General features: G+C 43.9%; 1 long non-coding RNA gene across 1 annotated transcript; it reads left to right on the top strand.

The window, feature by feature from the left end:
* Positions 1–6942: 6942 nt before the first annotated feature.
* Positions 6943–9482, top strand: LOC118011323. The gene is made up of 3 exons (XR_004679447.1): positions 6943–7213; positions 7311–7387; positions 9060–9482. It is a non-coding gene; the product is annotated as an uncharacterized LOC118011323 (long non-coding RNA).
* The last annotated feature ends 2295 nt before the right edge of the window (positions 9483–11777 follow it).

Below are 11777 nucleotides of genomic sequence, written 5' to 3' on the forward strand. Positions count from 1 at the left end.
TCAACATATGAATTTGGGGGAACCTGAAGCCAGCCATGCTAAAACTAGTGGTAAGGCATTAAGGAAGCAGGAAGAAGTATAGAAGCCGTGAGACAGGAACAAGCTTGATGTTCAACTTCAGCCGGCTGGTGAGTGTGTAAAGTGGTATAACCACTTTGGAAAAAAAAAAGTTTGGCAGTTTCTTATGAAGTTAAATATACATCTACCCTATGGCCCAGCACCTCCATGCCTCGGTATTTACCCAAGATACGTGAAAATTTATCTTCACAAATACACTTTCATAAGAATGCTTATAGTGGCTTTTTCCATAAGAATCCCAAACTGTAAAACACTCTAATGTTCACCAATAAGTGCATGGATAACCAAACTGGGGTCTTCCTATACGGTGAGATGCTGCTGGCGTGGGGGGGGATGGGGAGGAATACAACAACATGGTTGAATTAAAATAATCATGCTGAATGAAAGAAACCAGGCACAGAAGAGTACAGACTACATGATTCTGTTTACAGTGCTTGAAAACGCAAACCGATTTACAGTGACAGAAAGCAGATTAGTAGTTGGGGTGGGGAGGCAGGTACATGAGGAAAACTTTTGGGGCTGATGGATATGTTTATTATCTTGAAGTTATCTCGTGATCGTTTCCGGGGCTGGGGAATATGTTAAAGCCACTTCAAACTGTACACTTTAAATAGGTGCAGTTTATGTACATCAGTTTTACAGCTTTACCTCATTAAAGCTGTAAAAAAATGGATTAAAAAGAGTCCATGCTGTATGATTCCATTAATATAAAGTCAAGCAACATTGATCTGTGGCGGCAGAAAACAAATCAGTGGTTATCTTTGGGGTGGGAGTTGACTGCTGAGGGGCACAAGAGCATTTTCTGGGTGATGGAATTTTATTGTACGGAGATTATACTGCAAATAAAGTTGATTTAAAAGGTGAAAAAAAACCCCACCAAAATCCTGCCACGCCATGAGCACCTGTATCTTTACTCAGAGCTTCCAAGGATGGAAAGCTGCAGGGCGCTGGCCCGGTTCCCACCATTACTGGCTCCAGAGTTGAGCAAGGCCAATGGAGTCTTTCTCCCAGCTAGTGATCCCACCTGAGTCTTTTTTTTTTTTTTTAAGATTTTATTTATTTATTTGACAGAGAGACAAAGAGAGAGAAGGAATACAGCAGGGGGAGTGGGAGAGGGAGAAGCAGGCTTCCTGCTGAGCAGGGAACCCGATGCAGGGCTCGATCCCAGGATGCTGGGATCATGACCTGAGCCGAAGGCAGATGCTTAACAACTGAGCCCCCCAGGTGCCCACCCCCCCACCTGAGTCTTAGAAGAGAGGTTGGATCTGATGTTCTGGGAGAACCACGAGGAGCATAAATCTTTTCGTGTGTGTGAGAAGGGCTGGGCTGCTTGAAACATTGTTGGTGGCTTGACTGATTTTTCCCCCCTTTTTTTATGGCTTTTCTTAAGTTACAGAAGGAACCCTCTTCTTATTTTAATCAGTTGCCAACAGCTACTAAAGTTGTCTGTCAGCCACAGGAATTAACAAAGTATTCTCGTGCCAATCCCGTGAGGTGGTTACTATCATTAGCCCCATTTTATAGATGAAGAGACTGAGGAGGGAGGAGGTTGCCCAGCTAGGATTGGACCTGAGACCCCAGACTCTTCACTCTACCTTTCCTGCTCAACCCTCCCCAGGGTAAGCATTTATGTGAAAATTATGGCAAGCCTTCCACGCCTTTCTCTGTCGGCATGTCTGCCTGCCTCCATATCCCCGGAGCCTCAGATGGTGCCAGACATATGACTGGAGCCCAACATTTAGTGACAGAAGAAATGAAGGAAAAGGGAGGGGCAGCAGTGAGGTCTATGCCCTTCCAGCAGGCCCCTGCCTTTGAGGGGCTGACATAGAACATAAGATGTAATGGAGGGCTCCTGGGCTGCTCAGTTGTTAAGCATCTGCCTTTGGCTCAGGTCATGATCCCGGGGTCCTGGGATCGAGTCCCACATCGGGCTCCCTGCTCGGCGCGGGGCCTGCTTCTCCCTCACCCTCTGCTGCTCCCCCTGCTTGTGCTCTCTCTCGCTCGCTCTCTGTCAAATAAATAAAATCTTTTTTAAAAAAAAAAAGCGGTTTTTAAAGATGTCATGGAATTGCGTGGTCCTGAATAACATTAGTCCTGCACAGGATACTAAAGCAGTTTGTAAAGCGATAGCAAGGGACAAGAGCAGGTGCCGTTTGAGAATGGTGGTTTGGGAAAACCTCTCCAAGGAGGTGACCGTTGGCAGAGACCTGATAGAAGTAAGAGGCAGCCAAATGCCTATCTACTGGAAGAGCATTTGTATCAGAGGGAAGAGCAAGTGCAAAGGAGGCCAGTGTGGCTGGAGCACAGGGAATGGAGGAAGACAAGCAGGACATAGGGAGAGATGTGGTGGGCTGGTGGTGAGGCAGCAGCTTGTGGGCGGTGATGAGGACTTGGGGTTTACTGAGACTTTGTGATATACGGAGCACCACAGAAAGCGAAGGAGCAGGAGAATTGAGGCTCACAGATGTTGTTACTCTGAGAACTGTCCAAAGGGAGAAGGCAGAGTGGTGATGCTCCCTGCCCATCCCCGTATTTCAGGGAGAGGAAACATACCCCAGGGGCAGCCATGGGGGTGGTTCCATGGGAAAATGGGGAGCTCTGGCCCAGGGGGGGAAGGTTGGGTGGAGTGGAGGAGTGTGGAAGGAATGGAAGCTGGGGGGGGGGGCATGAGATGGCTCTAGTGGGCTAGGAGAGAGTGAGAGGGGGATGAGGAGGGAGGGTGGGGCTGGGTGGCAAGGGGCTCTGGCAGAGAATGCTGCGAATTGGTGGTTGTAGCAGGGGGAGGTGAGGCTCCTACAGGGGTAGAGGAGGGGACTTCACTTCGGAGGGCTGTGGAGGTGCTGAAAGACAGAGGCTTGAGGTAGGTGCCTTAAAGGAGGGCATATTCTGAGTAGGGGACCCAGGAAGGCCTGGGGAGGCTCTGCAGCCAGCTTGCACTCCCCTCCCATACTGTAATGGGTTTCACTGGGCTCCAGGAGGGGTGTCCCCCAGGAAAACTGGAGCTTGTTACACTGCCCAACACCAAGGAGCTCACAACAACTATGTGGGAGAGACAAACCGTCTCTCATTTAGTGAATGGGAAGATTGGGCCCTGAAAGCTGTTCCATCCCAAACGAGTGCAACATCTGGGATCCAAACCCCAGGCAGCCATGGGTTTGGGCATCCAAGCTCTTAACGCTTGTACAGGTGTTCTCAAGCTTGGGTGCACACCGGCATCCCCAGGAGGGCTGGTTAAAAAACCAGATGGCTGGACCCCAGCCCCAGAGTGACAGCTAATCAGTAAGTCTTGGGTAGGGCTTGATCATTTGCATCTCTAGCTTGGTCCCAGGTGATGCTGTTACAGTTGCTGGTCTAGGGACTGACCACGCTTTGAGAACCACATTACACTATGCTGCCCCTAGACTGAGCACAAAGCTGAGACCATTATAAAGGATTGGCATTCTGGCAAAGAATTCGGAGATGGATTGGAGCTATTACAGAGAAAACTAAGCAAATAAGACACACAGTGATTATTAAAGCCAAGAAAACAAAAACGATTTATAACAAAAACATTGTAATCATCATAAACTACAACACTTAGCTGGAAATAATATTACGTTGTCATTATAATGTAAAAACAGCACATTGATTTAACCAAAAATTATGCTGTAATTATTTGGGGAAAATTGGAGAGGGTGTGTGTAGAGAAAGAGTGGAGAGAGAGAGGAAAACTAAATTCTTATTCTCCATAGCTGTAAGTTAATAGAAAAGCCTAAAATTAAAAAACCTTGGAAGTGCCACCATAATCAGGTTTGAAGAGACAACCACAGAATGAGTTACTGCTTCATGGATGAGACTTGGAGGTAGCATTCTTCTTTTTTTTATTTAGTTTTTAAGGTTTTATTTATTTGACAGAGGGAGATAGCGAGAGCAGGAACACAAGCAGGGGGAGTGGGAGAGGGAGAAGCAGGCTTCCCGCTGAGCAGGGAGACTGATGCAGGGCTCAATCCCAGGACCCTGGGATCATGACCTGAGCCGAAGGCAGACACTTGATGACTGAGGGAGGTGGCATTCTTCTTATAAGCCTTGTCATAGGATCTAGTTTGTAGTAGTAACTAACTCTTAACCATTATGTATATTTATTACTGGGATTAAAATCTAAATTAAAAATGAAAGTGGGCATGGGATTTAGCTACCACTGAAGCAGCCTGTCCTCTTGGTGGCGCTGTTCAGCTTCTGGCTCTGACGCCCACGGGTTGTCCTGTGTTACCTAAAGGCATCAGAAGAGCTGCAAGTAGTTAAGTACTCAAATCACACCCTGGGGACTCTGCACTAGAGACTCTGGTCCCCAGCCAGACTCAGCAAAGGCGGCCTCTTGTCTCTTTAACGAGGGTTCAAGTCACAGAAAACAAAGATGGAAGCAGATAACCGGTACCGTTTCCCAAACTGAATGGATTGTTCTAATTTCGTATGTTCTTCCTACTGGCCACTGAAAAGGCTCAGGAATTCCAACCTTTCTTCCTCTCCCATCTGGGAATAGTATAAAAATTCTCTGCCAGGCTATGTACCTGAACATTTGCTGCAGAAAAATTAGTTGCCAGGTTCTTAGGAGTTGTTTATGATTTTTGGAAAGATAAGGGAATATAATGCAGAAGTAGCAGGGCAAAGTCCCTGATTCTGTTCACGACTGGGACATTCAAAATAAATGGTTGGGGAATCAGGTTGAAATGTATACAGCCACAAGGTGACAAAGTACACTTGCTGATCAAAGTGTAAAGGATACAGCCTTTTAGGAAGGAAATTTGATAACTCATTGTTTATTAATATAGTTAAAAATTCATATACTTGGATCCAGAGATTCCATTTCTAGAACTTATCCTATAGAAATACGTCCCCAAGGATGGAGCAATATATGTGCAATGAGGATTTTTATTGTGGTTATTTGTAATAGTAAAATATTAGAAATACTCAGGTAGCCGAGACAGGGGATTAGTTACATACGCATTTGAATATAATGTAGCCATCAAAAAGAAGGAATTAGCTCTGTACGTACTAGCACGGAACTAGTCACAGCATACTGTTACATAAAAAAAAAGCAAATGTAAACTAGGATCTATAGTGCGACTTCATATTTTGTTTTAATATATATTTGTAAGTTCATAACTGCTAATCTTCACTGAGTTGTTTCTCTGTATTTGTGCTATCCTAAATGCTCTCTTTAGACTTATTATTCCAATAAGCCTAGAGGGTGGGGTCCATAATCTCCAGTCTCCATAGAAACTGAGGCACAGGGGCGCCTGGGTGGCTCAGTCAGGGTTAAGCATCTGCCTTCTGCTTGGTTGGGGTCATGATCCCAGCTTCCTGGGGTCAAGCCCCACGTGGGGCTCCCTGCTCAGCGGGGAGCCTGCTTCTCCCTCGCCCTCTGCTGAGCTCTCTCTCTCAAATAAATAACTAAATAAATAAATAAATAAATAAATAAATATTAAAAAATAAAAAGAAACCGAGGCACGGAGAGGTTATGTGATTTTCTCAAGGCCATGCCACTAAAAAGGCGGAGCTAGATTTTAAACACGGGCACACCTGATTCGTGGTCTTAAACCATCACATGATACAGCCTGTGTACTTACATGTTAGTTTCATGCATCCATAAAGGAACATTTAGATAAATAATACTCTAGATGCCAAGAATTCCCTTCCGGTGATTCTTCTACTCTCAACATTTTTGTATAATTTGAACTTTAATGTATGTCTTTTGGTTATTAATTTTTTTAAAGATTTTATTTATTTATTTTTCAGAGCGAGAGAGAGAACATACAAACAGGGGGAGTGGCAGGCAAAGGGAGAAGCAGGTCCCTGCTGAGCAAGGAGCCCGATGCGGGACTGATCCCAGGACCCTGGCATCATGACCTGAGCCGAAGGCAGACGCCCAACGACTGAGCCACCCAGGCTCCATTATAGCCTTTTTTTTTTTTTTAAATTGAGGTATAATTGACATATAATATTAGCTTTAGGTGTACAACGTAAGGATTCACTATTTGTATGTATAATGAAATGATCACCACAACAAGTCTGGTTAACATCGATCATCATACATAGTTACTACATTATTTTTCTTGGGATGAGAACTTTCAAGATTTACTCTTACCAACTTTCAGATATGTAATACAGTATTATTAACTATAGTCACCATGCTGTACATGACCTCCCCTTGACTTACTTATTTTATAACGGAAAATGTGAACCTTTGACCCCCTTCACTCACGTCACCTATCTGCCCAATTCTGGCAACCACTAATTTGCTTTCTGTATCTGTGGGCTTGGGTTGTTGGGGGGTTTTGTTTTTTCTTTTTTAGGTTCCCACATATAAGTGAGGTCATTACAGTATTTGTCTTTCTCTTTCTGGCTTATTTCACTAGCATAATGCCTTCAAATTCCATCCATGTTGTCACAAATAGCAAGATCTCACTCCTTTTATGGCTGAGTAATATTCCTATCTATCTATCTATCTATCTATCTATCTATCTATCTATCTATCTATCTATCTATCTATCATCTATAATATATATATTCCTCTATATAATACATGTATTCCTATATATGTATATCACATTTTCTTTATCCATTTGTCCATTGACGGACATGACACTCAGGTTGTTTCTATATCTTGGCTATTGTAAATAACGCTGCCATAAATGGGGGTGCACATACCTTTTCGAGTTAACGTTTTAGTTTCCTTTGGATAAACACACAGAAGCGGAATTGCTGGATCCTATGGTAGGTCTATATTTAATTTATTGAGGAAACTTTGTACTATTTTCCATAGTGGTTGTACCAATTCCATTCTACAGTTTTGCCCAGCTCTGTTGCACTGCAGTTTTACTTTTGATTTTAGTTGGCCAGTGAGGAATGAGGCTGCACTCTAGGTATCAACCTCAAAGTGTTATCCGCTGCTGTGCTGGGCCCCCAACATGACACATTGCCTTCCTCTCTCTACAGAACTCATTATTGGTCCAGCCAACATTTACTGGGCACTTGGCCCTCTGTGTGAGCTGGGGATCTGGAAGAGCAAGACAAGTTCCCTGCTGATAAAATCTCACTGCGTTGTGAGGAAACCCACCACGTTTAAAAATACAGGTCTCCATTGGTGAATGTAATGGTAATAATATTAAAGAAGCACTTACCAGGTACTGGTTCAAACACTTCTTACATATACTAATTTATTGAGAGGTCCTACTATTATTTCTTTCTTACAGATGAGGCACAGAGAGGTTAGGCAACTTGCCCAAGATCACACGGCTAGGAAGGAGAAGATCAGGGAATTCCAATCCAGGTAAGTGCTCTCAGGAGCACAATCAAAGAGCCCAGCCTGTGGTGCAACAATCATAATAAAAAATAGTATTAACAACCCTAACAGTATCTGTCGCAAATCACACGGAGCCATGTTGGGTTTTAAGTGCTTGCACATACTTTTCTCCGTATTTGGTAGTCCTAAATATAAGGTGACCCTCCCATTTTTCACAATAAGAAGATTGCAAAAAGGAAAATATTTGGGGGGACGAACTCGAATATATCAATTCTTAAGGCTGTAGATGAAATAATCAAATGTCTATGTGTAATATTTAATTTATTACTTTAGGTATGCACATACTTTCAAGATTAATATATTTAGATAAGTTTAAATATCTAATATATTAATAAATAATATCTTAATTGAGAAATACTGGTTTTTTTCCACTCTCGCATTTTACAAAACAGTTTTATTCCATCTCTTCCTGTGCGTCTTTGATTGTAGGATCGTTATTATTACCAGGGATGGTTTCTGAGTCACCCAACTCACTTTCTAGATCACATAAATTTCACTCCTATTGAGATTGTGTGTGATGCAGCACTTTTTGAGCCTGTATTGATTCTCTTGCTGAAAGATTTTAACCTCGAAGTCCCGATTCACTTAATCTTAGGACACTATTGTTTTTCCGTTTGTCCCATCGGTTTATATTTGCGATCACAACATCCTAGCATTTAATTTGTTGCTTTTAAAGTCATCTTTAGAAGGCTGGCTTCATTATAGGGGATGTGAGGCCAACCCCCAGTATAACGACAAAGATTGTTTGCTTTTTTTTTAAACCGCTTCCATCCAGTGACTTCTATAAATTGGTCTTCCTCAAAGATACTTTGTTGCTTAAAATCAAGTAATTGAGAGTCTAGGGAATACATAACATTCTGTAAGCTTTTGTAAGAACTTAAACATAAGGCAACTCTCACTTTATGTCGTGGGGTAATTTTTTAGGGATAAACACCCTGCCTTATGTCCAGATACTTAACCACATGTTAACCTCACCTATTAAACGTGGTGAATCTGGCTGTGCAAATCCGTGTGGTGCCACTATCCTCACTTAACGTGTGTGTAAATTGAGATGCAGAAGGTAAGGTGACTTACCCAAGGTGCCTAGCAGATGGCAGAGCCAGAACACAACTCAAATCCAAGTGTATCTGGCCCTCTCGCCCCCACCTCTCCCATTAAAGCACTGGAAAAGTTTCTAAACCAGCTTCCTAATTTAGATGGCTGGCTCTGGTAAGTCTGTGGGGCTGTGTTGACAGAATGCTAACACTGATTAATTTATTATTCTTTTATTGCCTTCTGCTTGTATGGCTGTGTGCAGTATTTCATAAAGAGAATGGCAGAGCAATTTGCAAATATAAAACCCAGATGCTTAATTTTAATTTCTGGGTTTCTGTTTCAAATCCATTGCAGAACAAGGCAGGTTATTTACACTCTAAATAGATGCTCCGGCATCTATGTCTGAAGACCCCCCGGAAGCTGCTCTTAGGTCCTGAAGTGATATATTTACTTATATTTGTTTTGCTCTTGAAAGGCGACCGTTTCAGGTTTGAAGTGGGAAGTCAGTGGTGCCTCCCTTCCGAGTGCAAGGGTCCATTACAGGTGTGTGCTGGAGCTGGTTCCTGCGGACCCGTGAGAGCTGATCGTGTGCATCTCTTCCCAGCTCTGCTCAGTGACATCACATTGGCAGCTTGAAATTAGCCACGGTGGGAGAATTTACGCCATGGGAATTGGCAAACCTTATACATCAAGGCTCCTTCCACCCCCACATCCCTCCCCCAAATGAGTGAATCTCCCCGTGCCTTGGGAATCATAAGAGTACTTCGCCTCTAGATTACTCTGAAGATATAGTGAGATGAAGCAAGTAAAGCACAAGGCATTGCTTGTATGTTTTTTTAAATAAATGATACATACTGAGAGTTGAAAACAAACAAACAAATGTTACAAAAGTTTCCTTGTCAACCTGGACTTCCATTCCAATTCCTCTCCCAAAAGGCAACCTGTTTCTCCAAATCCTTCCAGAGATATGTAAGCATATATAAACGGTACACGTGCGTGTGTGTGTGTGTGTGTGTGTGTAATCTTCTTGACACATGTATATTTTTTTAAATGGCAGCATATCATGACAGTATTTAGCCCCAGCCATATATGTATCATATATATATCTCATATGAGATACATACACATATCATATATATGTATATGAGAAAGGGAGATTCACTGACATACATATATCTATCTCTATCCATCATCATCATCATCATCATTCTCATCCTTATCTATCTATGATAGATAAACTGGCTCATAGATCTAGCTTATTTTTATTTTTATTTTTTTTAAGATTTTATTTATTTATTTGAGGGAGAGAGAATGAGCAGGGAGAGGGGCAGAAGGAGAGGGAGAAGCAAACTCCCCGCTGAGCAGGAAACCCGATGTGGGGCTCAATCCCTGGACCCTGGGATCATGACCTGAGCCGAAGGCAGATGCTTAACCAACTGAGCCAAACAGGCACCCCTAGATCTAACTTATTTTTTTTTTAAGATTTTATTTATTTATTTGAGAGAGAGAGAATGAGCGAGAACACATGAGAGGGGATAGGGTCAGAGGGCAAAGCAGACTCCCTGCCGAGCAGGGAGCCCGATGCGGGACTCGATCCAGGGACTCCAGGATCATGACCTGAGCTGAAGGCAGTCGCTTAACCAACTGAGCCACCCAGGCGCCCCGATCTAGCTTATTTTTAAGGACTGCCCATTATTCTGTTTGTGGAAGCACCATGGTTTATTTAACCAGCCCCCTGTGGGTGACTTTTAGGTTGTTTCCTACCTCTTGCCAGTACGAACAATGGGCACTGAACGACCTGTCTTTTGCACATAAACACGAATGTATCTATAGGCTTATTTTCTGGAAATGAAGCTGTTGGGTCAAAGGGCATAGACATCTTAAATTCTGATTTGATTGTCAAATTGCCCTTCGTGGGGAGTCCAATTTACTCTCCAACCCCCGGCGTAGTGGGTCGGTGAGTCCCCACAGCCTCAGGACATTGTCCAGCTTTTTCATCTGTGCCATCTGACAGTCCTTGGCACCCGGATAGGTAAATGATCCTCATGATTCTTATTGCTGGAGAAACCCAGGTCCAGGGAGGAAAGGGACTTGCCTGCCCTCACCCGTATCCAGGCGTCTGCACACAATGCAAAGAACTGGTGGGTCCAGGTTGGTACTGACACCATCAGGCCCTCCAGGAAGTAGGGAGCGACCCCTGAGCACTGGAGTTCTGTGAACTCTGCTTTGTAGGCTTTTTATCATCCCTGTTTTTCTTGAGTGAGATTTCTCAGGAACACTAAGGATCAAGAGGGTGAGAAGCTTTAGTGCTCCGGGAGGCTTCGGTACAGCTCGTTCCCTATTGCTGAACAGAATAAGTTTTCTGAAATACAGACCTTGTCATCTCATTCTCCTCTTTAAAACTTTCTGTGACCCCACCTTTCTCAAAGTTCCTGGATCAGCAGCACCAGTGGCACTTGGGACTGATTAGCAATGTGCATTTTCGGGCCCCACCGTTGACTTGCTGAATCAGACTCCTTGGAGGTGGGGCTCAGCATTCGGGCTTCAACAGAGCCATCCGGGGATGCTGATGGGCACTCCAGTTTGGGCACCACTGACTTACAGAATGAAGGGGCCCCTCTTCATCATATGCCCCTCACTCCCCTTTCCTTTTCCTTCCTGCAACTTCTAAACACACCTAGCTACTGGCTCCTCAAACCTCCCTGCACTTTCTCACCTCTGTGCTTGGGGCCAGAAACCCTTAGCTGTCCCCCAATTTCTTTAGAGCAACAGAAGCTCACATTTTGAAATCCCATTTCCCAGCCTCCCTTGCAACTGTGTTCTGACCCAGGGGATGTGAGCAGAAGTGGAGTGTGCAATTTCCTACTTGTGCCCCCAGAAGGAAAGAACATGTCTGCCCTTCCGCTTGCCCATGTCCACCGGCTGGAATACAGACATGATGGTTTGGAACCATGCAAACAGATGAGGGCTGCGCCTCAGGTATGGTGGAGCATCAGGAGGGAAGGGGCCTGGGTCCCTGACACCGTAGGGGCTCTAGACCACTTAAGCCTGGACTGTGATACATGAAGAAGCTTCCATTTTATTAGGCGCCATTACTTGAGGTCTGTGTGAACACAACTCTCTTCCCCAATGTGCTAGCGTGCTGACCCACCATCTGCCTGGCAACAGCCCTCTCCTGCCTTTCAAGGACAAAATCAAACGCACTTCCTTTCCCTGATCTTTTTTTTTTTTTTAAGGTTATTTATTTATTTATTTATTTATTTATTTATTTATTTATTTGACAGAGAGAGACACAGCGAGAGAGGGAACAGAAGCAGGGGGA

This window comes from Mirounga leonina, unplaced genomic scaffold, assembly GCF_011800145.1.
Source record: "Mirounga leonina isolate KUSES-001 unplaced genomic scaffold, KU_Mleo_1.0 Mir_150, whole genome shotgun sequence".
NCBI classification, from domain to species: Eukaryota; Metazoa; Chordata; class Mammalia; order Carnivora; family Phocidae; genus Mirounga; species Mirounga leonina.